Here is an 11,509-nt window from a genome sequence, read left to right on the forward strand (position 1 = left end):
GGCTGCAAGGGAGGCTGTGGCTCCAGTTGTGGTGGAGGCTGCAAAGGAGGCTGTGGTTCCAGCTGTGGGGGCTGCTGTCAGTCCAGTTGCTGCAAGCCTGTCTGCTGCTGTGTGCCAGCTTGCTCTTGCTCCAGCTGTGGTGGAGGCTGTGGCTCCAGCTGTGGAGGCTGCTGCCAGTCCAGCTGCTGCAAGCCCTGCTGCTGCCAGTCCAGCTGCTGCAAGCCCTGTTGCTGCCAGTCCAGCTGCTGCAAGCCCTGCTGCTGCCAGTCCAGCTGCTGCAAACCCTGCTGCTGCCAGTCCAGCTGCTGCAAGCCCTGTTGCTGCCAGTCCAGCTGCTGTGGTCCAGTGTGCTGCCAGTGTAAGATCTAATTCTCACCCCATTCACTTCCCAAGAGCCCCATAGGCAAAAAGACCTCTCTATAAGACTCATCCTCCAATTCCAGCTCCCAGCAGCACCATTTACTTCTCAGTATCCTAGTTGATGGCACAGGCCCCTGGACCATCAGTGAACTATGATTTCCAGTTTGCCTGCTTTGAACAGTGGTCCACGAAGCTGCCCTGATGCAGGAGCTCTTCCAGTCCCCCATTCTTTCATACTACCCATCCTCCCTGCACAAGGGGACATCACACTGCCAAGGAACACACCCTAGGGTTGCCCAACACACTACCACACACCCTGGAACATCTCTGGGTCATCTGAAAAGGATCATGGCCCCTTCCACCAGGTGCTGGACTATTGCTGGAGATTTCTGAGCCGCTCATCAGTAGCCCTCACTCCCTGAATCTCACCTCTCTCCTCAGAAGTGTCTCCCTCCCTGTCTTGGGCATCTATTTCCACCTCTTGGAACCTGGACAATTATTTCTTTTCAATAAAACCTACACTTAACCCGGAAAATGTCTCTATTGTGGTGACAAATCCCTTATGGGGACCTGCATCCTATGCCTTTAGGGCTTAGTCAGAAGCTTTAGGACAGGCCAATTGTGGGGTCTTGGGACACTGGCCCAGCACTAACTGATTTTGTACCTTCCTCTTGGCTTCCACCAACACAGACTGACTTCTCCAAGGTGATCATCACAATGCCAAGAGTTGATGTTTCTAGAGGACATTTTGGGAGCACAGCCCTTGTCAGTAGAGGGATTAGGGAGTCCATTTACCTCCATTTGCACAATGTTACTGTAATGGATTTGGCTTTCTGAAGAAGTGTTTTGGTTCTGTTTTCCATGTGGAGAGTGTTGTATTTCATGATTCAGAGCTGCACTGGGATATTCATGGCGACCGCCATGGGCTACAATAAAATGCTTCCAAGGACATTACAGCAATATATCAGAAGGACCATCCACTATGGATAGGTGGGATTAATACCGGGAATATGAGGCTAGCTTAATATTAGGGAAAATAGCATCGTGACTGACTGTACTAGTAACAAATCGAAAATAAATCGTATGATGATCTCAACATATGCAGAAAAAACTTTTCACAAAATATGACACACATTCTAGTTAAAAACACTAGAGAACTTGGGAGTAAATGGAGCTCAACTTAAAATAAGAACTATTTATCTAAAACCATCAGCAACCATAATCTGGGATAGAAATAAGGTAACAGTATTCCCACAAAAGAAAGGGTAAAGTAAGGGGGCCATTATCTCCTCTACGATTTAATACTGTACTAGAAATGGCAGCTCTATCAATAAGACAAGAAAAAGAAACCGATGGAATTAGAATAGGCCAAGAAGAGACAAAGCTATCACTCTTTGTAGGTGATATGTTGTTATACTTAGGGAATCCTAGAGAATCAATTAAAAAACTGTTTGAAATAAGTAACAACATGAACAAAGTTGCAAGACACAAAACAAACCCACTTAAATCAGCAGCATGTCTATAGATTACCAGTAAAGTCCAGGAACAAGAGATAGAAAGAGAAATGCCATTTACAATTATGGTAGACAATACAAAACGCTTGGGAGTCTACCTGCCTACATAAGCCCAGGAACTGTAGGGACACAACAGCAAAAGCTGATTCACACAATTAAAGTCAGGTCTAAACGATTTGGAAAATATATATTGTTGAAGGCCAGGCTGAGTGAATACAATAAAAATGGCAATTCGAACTATACTCATTTGATTATTCAGGGATGGATCCATAAACCTATGAAAAAGTCAATATATAGAGCTACAAAAAGCATTAACAAAATGCATCTGGGAAAAGAAAAGGTCAAGGACATTAAAGGACTCAGTGGGGGAAAATGTAAAGAAAGGCGGTCTAGCTGTCCCAGATCTCAAACTTTTTCATACACTGGTACTTATTGAAACAATTTGTTACGGGCTAAGAAATAGAGTGGGGGATCTGTGAAATAGATTGCCTATACATTACATGACAGTATGTAGCAATAGTAACCTAATATATGATAAACCCAAAGATCAAAGTTTTTAGAACAAAATCTCATTGTTTGACAAAAACAGCAGGGAAAACAGGAAAATGGAAGGGAGTAACTAGATATAGATCAACATCTCATACCTTATACCAACCTGAGGTCAAAATGGCACATGATTTGCATGTAAGGAGTGATACTACAAGCACGTCTGGAGAGCATGGAACACTTACTTGTCACATCTATGAATAAGGGAAGAATTTATTGATAATTTCATGAAAGATGATGTCTAGGCTCTTTTTTTGATCATGGCTTTCAGGTAGTCTCATAATTTTTAAATTGTCTCTCCTAGATCTATTTTCCAGGCCAGTTGTTTTTCCAATGAGATATTTCACATTATCTTCCATTTTTTCATTCTTTTGGTTTTGTTTTGTGATTTCTTGGTTTCTCATAAAGTCATTAGCCTCCATCTTTTCCATTGTAATTTTGAAAGAACTATTTTCTTCAGTGAGCTTTTGAACCTCCTTTTCCATTTGGCTAATTCTGCTTTTGAAAGTATTCTTCTCCTCATCAGCTTTTTGAACCTCTTTTGCCAGTTGAGTTAGCCTATTTTTCAAGGTGTTATTTTCTTCAGGATTTTTTGGGGTCTCTTTGAACAAGGTGTTGTCCTGCTTTTCATGCTTTTCTTGCATCTCTCTCATTTCTCTTCCCAGTTTTTCCTCCACCTCTCTAACTTGAATTTCAAAATCCTTTTTGAGCTCTTCCATGGCCTGAGCTCACTGAATATTTATTTTGGATGTTTGGGATGCAGAAGCCTTGACTTCTGTGTCTTTCCCTGATGGTAAGCATTGTTCTTCCTCATCTGAAAGGATGTGAGGAGATATCTGTTCACCAAGAAAGTAACCTTCTATGGTCTTATTTTCTTCCCTTTTTTGGGCACTTTCCCAGCCAGTGACTTGACTTCTGAGTGTCCTCTCACACCCACCTCTCCTCCAGATCCTGCCAGTCAGAGCTTGGGGTCTCAGATTCAAATGCTGCTTCCAGCCTTAGGGCTTTTGGTGGGGGTGGGGCTGCTATTCCAGTGTGAGATTAAGTTCAGGTGGTTGGTGGGGGCAGGGCCACCACACGGGGCTCAGTACCGTCAAGGGGTTTATGCGGAGACCTTCGACAATGGATCCAGGGTCCTACCTGCTTTGGGAGCCCCTGTCTGCTGCTGCCTCTGCTGCTGCCTCCTGAGGAGGCCTGAGTTATGGGGACACCCCACTCCCGTCTTGGCAAGCTGAAAAGACCCTCTCACCGACGATTGGCACTTGTGGGTGGAGGGATCTGCTTGGCCACTGGAGATTCCGTCCCTGAAGGTCTGCTCAGATCTGCTCCTCTCGGTGCCGCGTGGCTGTGCTTCAGGTCCTGTGCAGGACAGACCTTTTGTGTCATTTTTTCAGGTCTCTCTGGATTAGAAATCTCCTCCACTTCATTGTTCTGTGGCTTCTGCTGATCCAGAATTTGTTGGGAGTTCTTTTTTACAGGTATTTTATGGGCTGTGAGTTCGGAGCTAGCATATGTGTGAATTTCTACTCCACCATCTTGGCTCTGTAAGGGAAGAATTTATGACCAAAAGAATCTAGAAAGCAGCACAAAATGTAAAAGAGATAATTTTGGTTACAGAACATTAAAAGACTTTGCACAAACAAAAGCAATGAAAACAAAATTAAAAGAAAAGCAGGGGAAAATTTTTGTAAAAGTATCTCTGATAATGGCCTCATTTCTGAACTATGTAGAGAACTAAGTCAAATTTATAAAAATACAATTCATTCCCCTATTGATGAATGATCAGAGGACTTGGCCAGGCAGTTTTCAGATAAAAAAATAAATGTTATCTATAGTCATATGACAAAATGCTCTGAAGCACTAGTGATTAGAGAAAGGGAAATTAAACAGCTCTGAGGTACCACCTCACACCTATGAGATGACGCAATATAACAGAAAAGCAAAATGATGGAAGTTGGAGGGGGTATGTGAAAAGTGGAAGTCTAATGTACTCTTGGTAAAGCTGTGAACTGATCCAACCATTGTGTAGAGTAATTTGGAACTATGCCCAAAGAGTTATAAAACTGTGCATGCCCTTTGACTCAGCAATACAGCTTTTAGATCTGTATCCAAAAGACGTCATCGAGGGAGAGGGAGGGGGGAAGGAGGGAGAGAGAGACTGAGACAGAGACAGAGACAGACAGAGAGACAAAGAGAGACAGAGACAGAGAGACAGACAGAGAGACAAAGAGAGACAGAGACAGAGAGAGAGACAGAGACAGAGAGAGAGACAGAGACAGAGAGAGACAGAGAGACAGAGAGAGAGAGAGAGAGAGAGAGAGAGAGAGAGAGAGAGAGAGAGAGAGAGAGAGAGAGAGAACTATTTCAACAAATCTATTTATAGCAGATCTTTTGTGGTGACTAAGAATTGGAAATCAAAGGATCCCCATGATTTGAGGAAGGGCTAAGCAAGCTGTGGTACATGACTGTAATGGAATGATATTTTGCTAGAAGAATTGAAGACCTGACAGATTTCAGAAAAACCTGGAAAGACTTACATGAACTGTTGATGAGTGAAGTGAACAGAACCAGGAGAACATTGGACACACTAAAGGAAATGTAGTTTGGTGAAGAACTGTAAATAACTGAGCTCTTCTGAGCAAGACGATGATCCTGGAAAACCCAAAGGATTCATGATGAAAAATGCAATCCATCTCCAGAGGAAAAACTCATGGGTTGTGAGTAAAGACATTTTATTTTTCACCTTCCTTTTTTTCTCCTTCCTTCTTATTCTTACTTCATTCTTTCTGTCTTTATCTCTTTTCTCATTTTTCTTTCCCTCTTTCTTTTCCTTAATTTAAAAAGGTTTTCTGGCACATTGTCTTTCTCTGTGTCCTTCTTTCCCTTACATTCTTTCCTTATTTCTATCTCTCTTTTTTTTCTTTATTCCATTCTTTCTTTTGGTCTTTCATTCGTTCTTTTCCCTTCTTTTTTTCTTCTCACTCTCCTGCCGTTATTTTTGGAAGCTTTCATTCTTTCCATCTTTTATTTCCTTCATTCTAGTGTCTCTTTTTTCTTTCCTCTTCAAGTTTTCATGAGAAAATAATTAATATACAAATATTGGACAGGATTGCACATGTACAACCAATAGCAGATCGCTTAATTTCCCTGGAACATGAGGGAAATGAGAGAGGAATCAAATTGGAAGTTCAAAATCTAAAACCAGAAGTGTTAAAAATGTTTTACATGGGATTGTGGAGAGAGAGAATGCTATTTTAAAAGTAGGCACTATAAATCACCTCTCACTTGTAATCCTCTGAATTAAGGCCAAGGGAATGTATCGGCCACAGTGAGACAGTTCCCACTGATCAGATGAACACAGTGCTCCCCTCCATCCAGCTGCTTTGCCCATCACTGCCCTGGTGACCTCAGGCTATGCTTGCTTTCTCTCACCCTCCATGAGGACAAGTGCTCACAGTCACAATGGTTCAGATCTTACCCCTTGCCTCCAGCAGACATGCAGAACCCTTTGCCCTTAAGCATCCAGCTCTGCTCTCTTGGCTCTAATAAGGTGTGACAGGACTTGTCTCAGCACAGGATGGCAGCAATGAGACTGAAGCCCCCTTGCTCAGCTCAGAAGATACTGCCTCCTCTGGCCTTGGCCCCTGGGCAGCCTCTCCCCAACTCAGACCCAACAGTTGTACTAGACTTCGGAATGGTTGCCCAATTGTCAGTTTGGGCTGGGATCCCTTCCTCCTCTCTTCCTTCTACAGGCAGGTAATGCCTTGTGTCCTCTCACCTGACACAGCACAGGACCAGGCTCCCTTGACACCCACATGTAGTGTTCCCCCCTTCCCCTTGAAGCAAGGTCCCTTGGATCCTTGGCCTTGTCTGCAGAAGCTTTCTCAGCCCTGCCTTGGGCATGACTCCTCTCTCACTCTGTTGACTTGGGCCATGTGAAGTGCATCAAGAGCCATACATGTCCTGCCATGCATGTGCCTGCTAGCCCCTGGCCACGAGTCTCCAGGAATCTTCTGCTTCTTCCCAGGCTTCTGGACATTCTCCATCTCCTCGGCAGCTGGTGATGAACTCAGGGAACCTGGGGGTTCCTACCTGAGCTCCCAGATGCCAATGTCCCTGTGACCAGGACCAAACATCCCCATTTGCCAATCAAAGAAGACTGGTGTGTCCAGGTGAGTCATGGGCACAAGGCCTGCTCCCAAACAAGCCAAAGTTTGATCCAAGGTGTGCAACAGGAAGCCACCAAGCCATCAGGGTCTGCCTCCTGCTTCTGCAGGCTTCAGAGTGAGGGGTAAGTGAGCATGTGCCCAGGACCATACCTGCTGCTGCACCATTGTATAAAAGTTGGGTGCAGAGAGGGGCTACCACAACCCACTGCCTCCTCCCTCTCTCTCTTGAGAACTTCCACCCCTGTGTACACCAACTTTCTCCAACCTCTCCACACCATGTGCTGCTCTGGCTGTTCAGGAGGCTGTGGTTCCAGCTGTGGGGGCTGTGGCTCCAGCTGTTGTGTGCCCGTTTGCTGCTGCAAACCTGTCTGCTGCTGTGTGCCAGCCTGCGCCTCCTCCAGCTGTGGTGGAGGTTGCAAGGGAGGCTGTGGCTCCAGCTGTGGGGGCTGCAAGGGAGGCTGTGGCTCCAGCTGTGGGGGCTGCAAGGGAGGCTGTGGCTCCAGTTGTGGTGGAGGCTGCAAAGGAGGCTGTGGTTCCAGCTGTGGGGGCTGCTGTCAGTCCAGTTGCTGCAAGCCTGTCTGCTGCTGTGTGCCAGCTTGCTCTTGCTCCAGCTGTGGTGGAGGCTGTGGCTCCAGCTGTGGAGGCTGCTGCCAGTCCAGCTGCTGCAAGCCCTGCTGCTGCCAGTCCAGCTGCTGCAAGCCCTGCTGCTGCCAGTCCAGCTGCTGCAAGCCCTGCTGCTGCCAGTCCAGCTGCTGCAAGCCCTGCTGCTGCCAGTCCAGCTGCTGCAAGCCCTGTTGTTGCCAGTCCAGCTGCTGTGGTCCAGTGTGCTGCCAGTGTAAGATCTAATTCTCACCCCATTCACTTCCCAAGAGCCCCATAGGCAAAAAGACCTCTCTATAAGACTCATCCTCCAATTCCAGCTCCCAGCAGCACCATTTACTTCTCAGTATCCTAGTTGATGGCACAGGCCCCTGGACCATCAGTGAACTATGATTTCCAGTTTGCCTGCTTTGAACAGTGGTCCACGAAGCTGCCCTGATGCAGGAGCTCTTCCAGTCCCCCATTCTTTCATACTACCCATCCTCCCTGCACAAGGGGACATCACACTGCCAAGGAACACACCCTAGGGTTGCCCAACACACTACCACACACCCTGGAACATCTCTGGGTCATCTGAAAAGGATCATGGCCCCTTCCACCAGGTGCTGGACTATTGCTGGAGATTTCTGAGCCGCTCATCAGTAGCCCTCACTCCCTGAATCTCACCTCTCTCCTCAGAAGTGTCTCCCTCCCTGTCTTGGGCATCTATTTCCACCTCTTGGAACCTGGACAATTATTTCTTTTCAATAAAACCTACACTTAACCCGGAAAATGTCTCTATTGTGGTGACAAATCCCTTATGGGGACCTGCATCCTATGCCTTTAGGGCTTAGTCAGAAGCTTTAGGACAGGCCAATTGTGGGGTCTTGGGACACTGGCCCAGCACTAACTGATTTTGTACCTTCCTCTTGGCTTCCACCAACACAGACTGACTTCTCCAAGGTGATCATCACAATGCCAAGAGTTGAGGTTTCTAGAGGACATTTTGGGAGCACAGCCCTTGTCAGTAGAGGGATTAGGGAGTCCATTTACCTCCATTTGCACAATGTTACTGTAATGGATTTGGCTTTCTGAAGAAGTGTTTTGGTTCTGTTTTCCATGTGGAGAGTGTTGTATTTCATGATTCAGAGCTGCACTGGGATATTCATGGCGACCGCCATGGGCTACAATAAAATGCTTCCAAGGACATTACACCAATATATCAGAAGGACCATCCACTATGGATAGGTGGGATTAATACCGGGAATATGAGGCTGGCTTAATATTAGGGAAAATAGCATCGTGACTGACTGTACTAGTACCAAATCGAAAATAAATCGTATGATGATCTCAACATATGCAGAAAAAACTTTTCACAAAATATGACACACATTCTAGTTAAAAACACTAGAGAACTTGGGAGTAAATGGAGCTCAACTTAAAATAAGAACTATTTATCTAAAACCATCAGCAACCATAATCTGGGATAGAAATAAGGTAGCAGTATTCCCACAAAAGAAAGAGTAAAGTAAGGGGGCCATTATCTCCTCTACGATTTAATACTGTACTAGAAATGGCAGCTCTATCAATAAGACAAGAAAAAGAAACCGATGGAATTGGAATAGGCCAAGAAGAGACAAAGCTATCACTCTTTGTAGGTGATATGTTGTTATACTTAGGGAATCCTAGAGAATCAATTAAAAAACTGTTTGAAATAAGTAACAACATGAACAAAGTTGCAAGACACAAAACAAACCCACTTAAATCAGCAGCATGTCTATAGATTACCAGTAAAGTCCAGGAACAAGAGATAGAAAGAGAAATGCCATTTACAATTATGGTAGACAATACAAAACGCTTGGGAGTCTACCTGCCTACATAAGCCCAGGAACTGTAGGGACACAACAGCAAAAGCTGATTCACACAATTAAAGTCAGGTCTAAACGATTTGGAAAATATATATTGTTGAAGGCCAGGCTGAGTGAATACAATAAAAATGGCAATTCGAACTATACTCATTTGATTATTCAGGGATGGATCCATAAAACTATGAAAAAGTCAATATATAGAGCTACAAAAAGCATTAACAAAATGCATCTGGGAAAAGAAAAGGTCAAGGACATTAAAGGACTCAGTGGGGGAAAATGTAAAGAAAGGTGGTCTAGCTGTCCCAGATCTCAAACTTTTTCATACACTGGTACTTATTGAAACAATTTGTTACGGGCTAAGAAATAGAGTGGGGGATCTGTGAAATAGATTGCCTATACATTACATGACAGTATGTAGCAATAGTAACCTAATATATGATAAACCCAAAGATCAAAGTTTTTAGAACAAAATCTCATTGTTTGACAAAAACAGCAGGGAAAACAGGAAAATGGAAGGGAGTAACTAGATATAGATCAACATCTCATACCTTATACCAACCTGAGGTCAAAATGGCACATGATTTGCATGTAAGGAGTGATACTACAAGCACGTCTGGAGAGCATGGAACACTTACTTGTCACATCTATGAATAAGGGAAGAATTTATTGATAATTTCATGAAAGATGATGTCTAGGCTCTTTTTTTGATCATGGCTTTCAGGTAGTCTCATAATTTTTAAATTGTCTCTCCTAGATGTATTTTCCAGGCCAGTTGTTTTTCCAATGAGATATTTCACATTATCTTCCATTTTTTCATTCTTTTGGTTTTGTTTTGTGATTTCTTGGTTTCTCATAAAGTCATTAGCCTCCATCTTTTCCATTCTAATTTTGAAAGAACTATTTTCTTCAGTGAGCTTTTGAACCTCCTTTTCCATTTGGCTAATTCTGCTTTTGAAAGCATTCTTCTCCTCATCAGCTTTTTGAACCTCTTTTGCCAGTTGAGTTAGCCTATTTTTCAAGGTGTTATTTTCTTCAGGATTTTTTGGGGTCTCTTTGAACAAGGTGTTGTCCTGCTTTTCATGCTTTTCTTGCATCTCTCTCATTTCTCTTCCCAGTTTTTCCTCCACCTCTCTAACTTGAATTTCAAAATCCTTTTTGAGCTCTTCCATGGCCTGAGCTCACTGAATATTTATTTTGGATGTTTGGGATGCAGAAGCCTTGACTTCTGTGTCTTTCCCTGATGGTAAGCATTGTTCTTCCTCATCTGAAAGGATGTGAGGAGATATCTGTTCACCAAGAAAGTAACCTTCTATGGTCTTATTTTCTTCCCTTTTTTGGGCACTTTCCCAGCCAGTGACTTGACTTCTGAGTGTCCTCTCACACCCACCTCTCCTCCAGATCCTGCCAGTCAGAGCTTGGGGTCTCAGATTCAAATGCTGCTTCCAGCCTTAGGGCTTTTGGTGGGGGTGGGGCTGCTATTCCAGTGTGAGATTAAGTTCAGGTGGTTGGTGGGGGCAGGGCCACCACACGGGGCTCAGTACCGTCAAGGGGTTTATGCGGAGACCTTCGACAATGGATCCAGGGTCCTACCTGCTTTGGGAGCCCCTGTCTGCTGCTGCCTCTGCTGCTGCCTCCTGAGGAGGCCTGAGTTATGGGGACACCCCACTCCCCTCTTGGCAAGCTGAAAAGACCCTCTCACCGACGATTGGCACTTGTGGGTGGAGGGATCTGCTTGGCCACTGGAGATTCCGTCCCTGAAGGTCTGCTCAGATCTGCTCCTCTCGGTGCCGCGTGGCTGTGCTTCAGGTCCTGTGCAGGACAGACCTTTTGTGTCATTTTTTCAGGTCTCTCTGGATTAGAAATCTCCTCCACTTCATTGTTCTGTGGCTTCTGCTGATCCAGAATTTGTTGGGAGTTCTTTTTTACAGGTATTTTATGGGCTGTGAGTTCGGAGCTAGCATATGTGTGAATTTCTACTCCACCATCTTGGCTCTGTAAGGGAAGAATTTATGACCAAAAGAATCTAGAAAGCAGCACAAAATGTAAAAGAGATAATTTTGGTTACAGAACATTAAAAGACTTTGCACAAACAAAAGCAATGAAAACAAAATTAAAAGAAAAGCAGGGGAAAATTTTTGTAAAAGTATCTCTGATAATGGCCTCATTTCTGAACTATGTAGAGAACTAAGTCAAATTTATAAAAATACAATTCATTCCCCTATTGATGAATGATCAGAGGACTTGGCCAGGCAGTTTTCAGATAAAAAAATAAATGTTATCTATAGTCATATGACAAAATGCTCTGAAGCACTAGTGATTAGAGAAAGGGAAATTAAACAGCTCTGAGGTACCACCTCACACCTATGAGATGACGCAATATAACAGAAAAGCAAAATGATGGAAGTTGGAGGGGGTATGTGAAAAGTGGAAGTCTAATGTACTCTTGGTAAAGCTGTGAACTGATCCAACCATT

This window comes from Notamacropus eugenii, chromosome 2 (genome assembly GCF_028372415.1).
Source record: "Notamacropus eugenii isolate mMacEug1 chromosome 2, mMacEug1.pri_v2, whole genome shotgun sequence".
NCBI lineage: Eukaryota > Metazoa > Chordata > Mammalia > Diprotodontia > Macropodidae > Notamacropus > Notamacropus eugenii.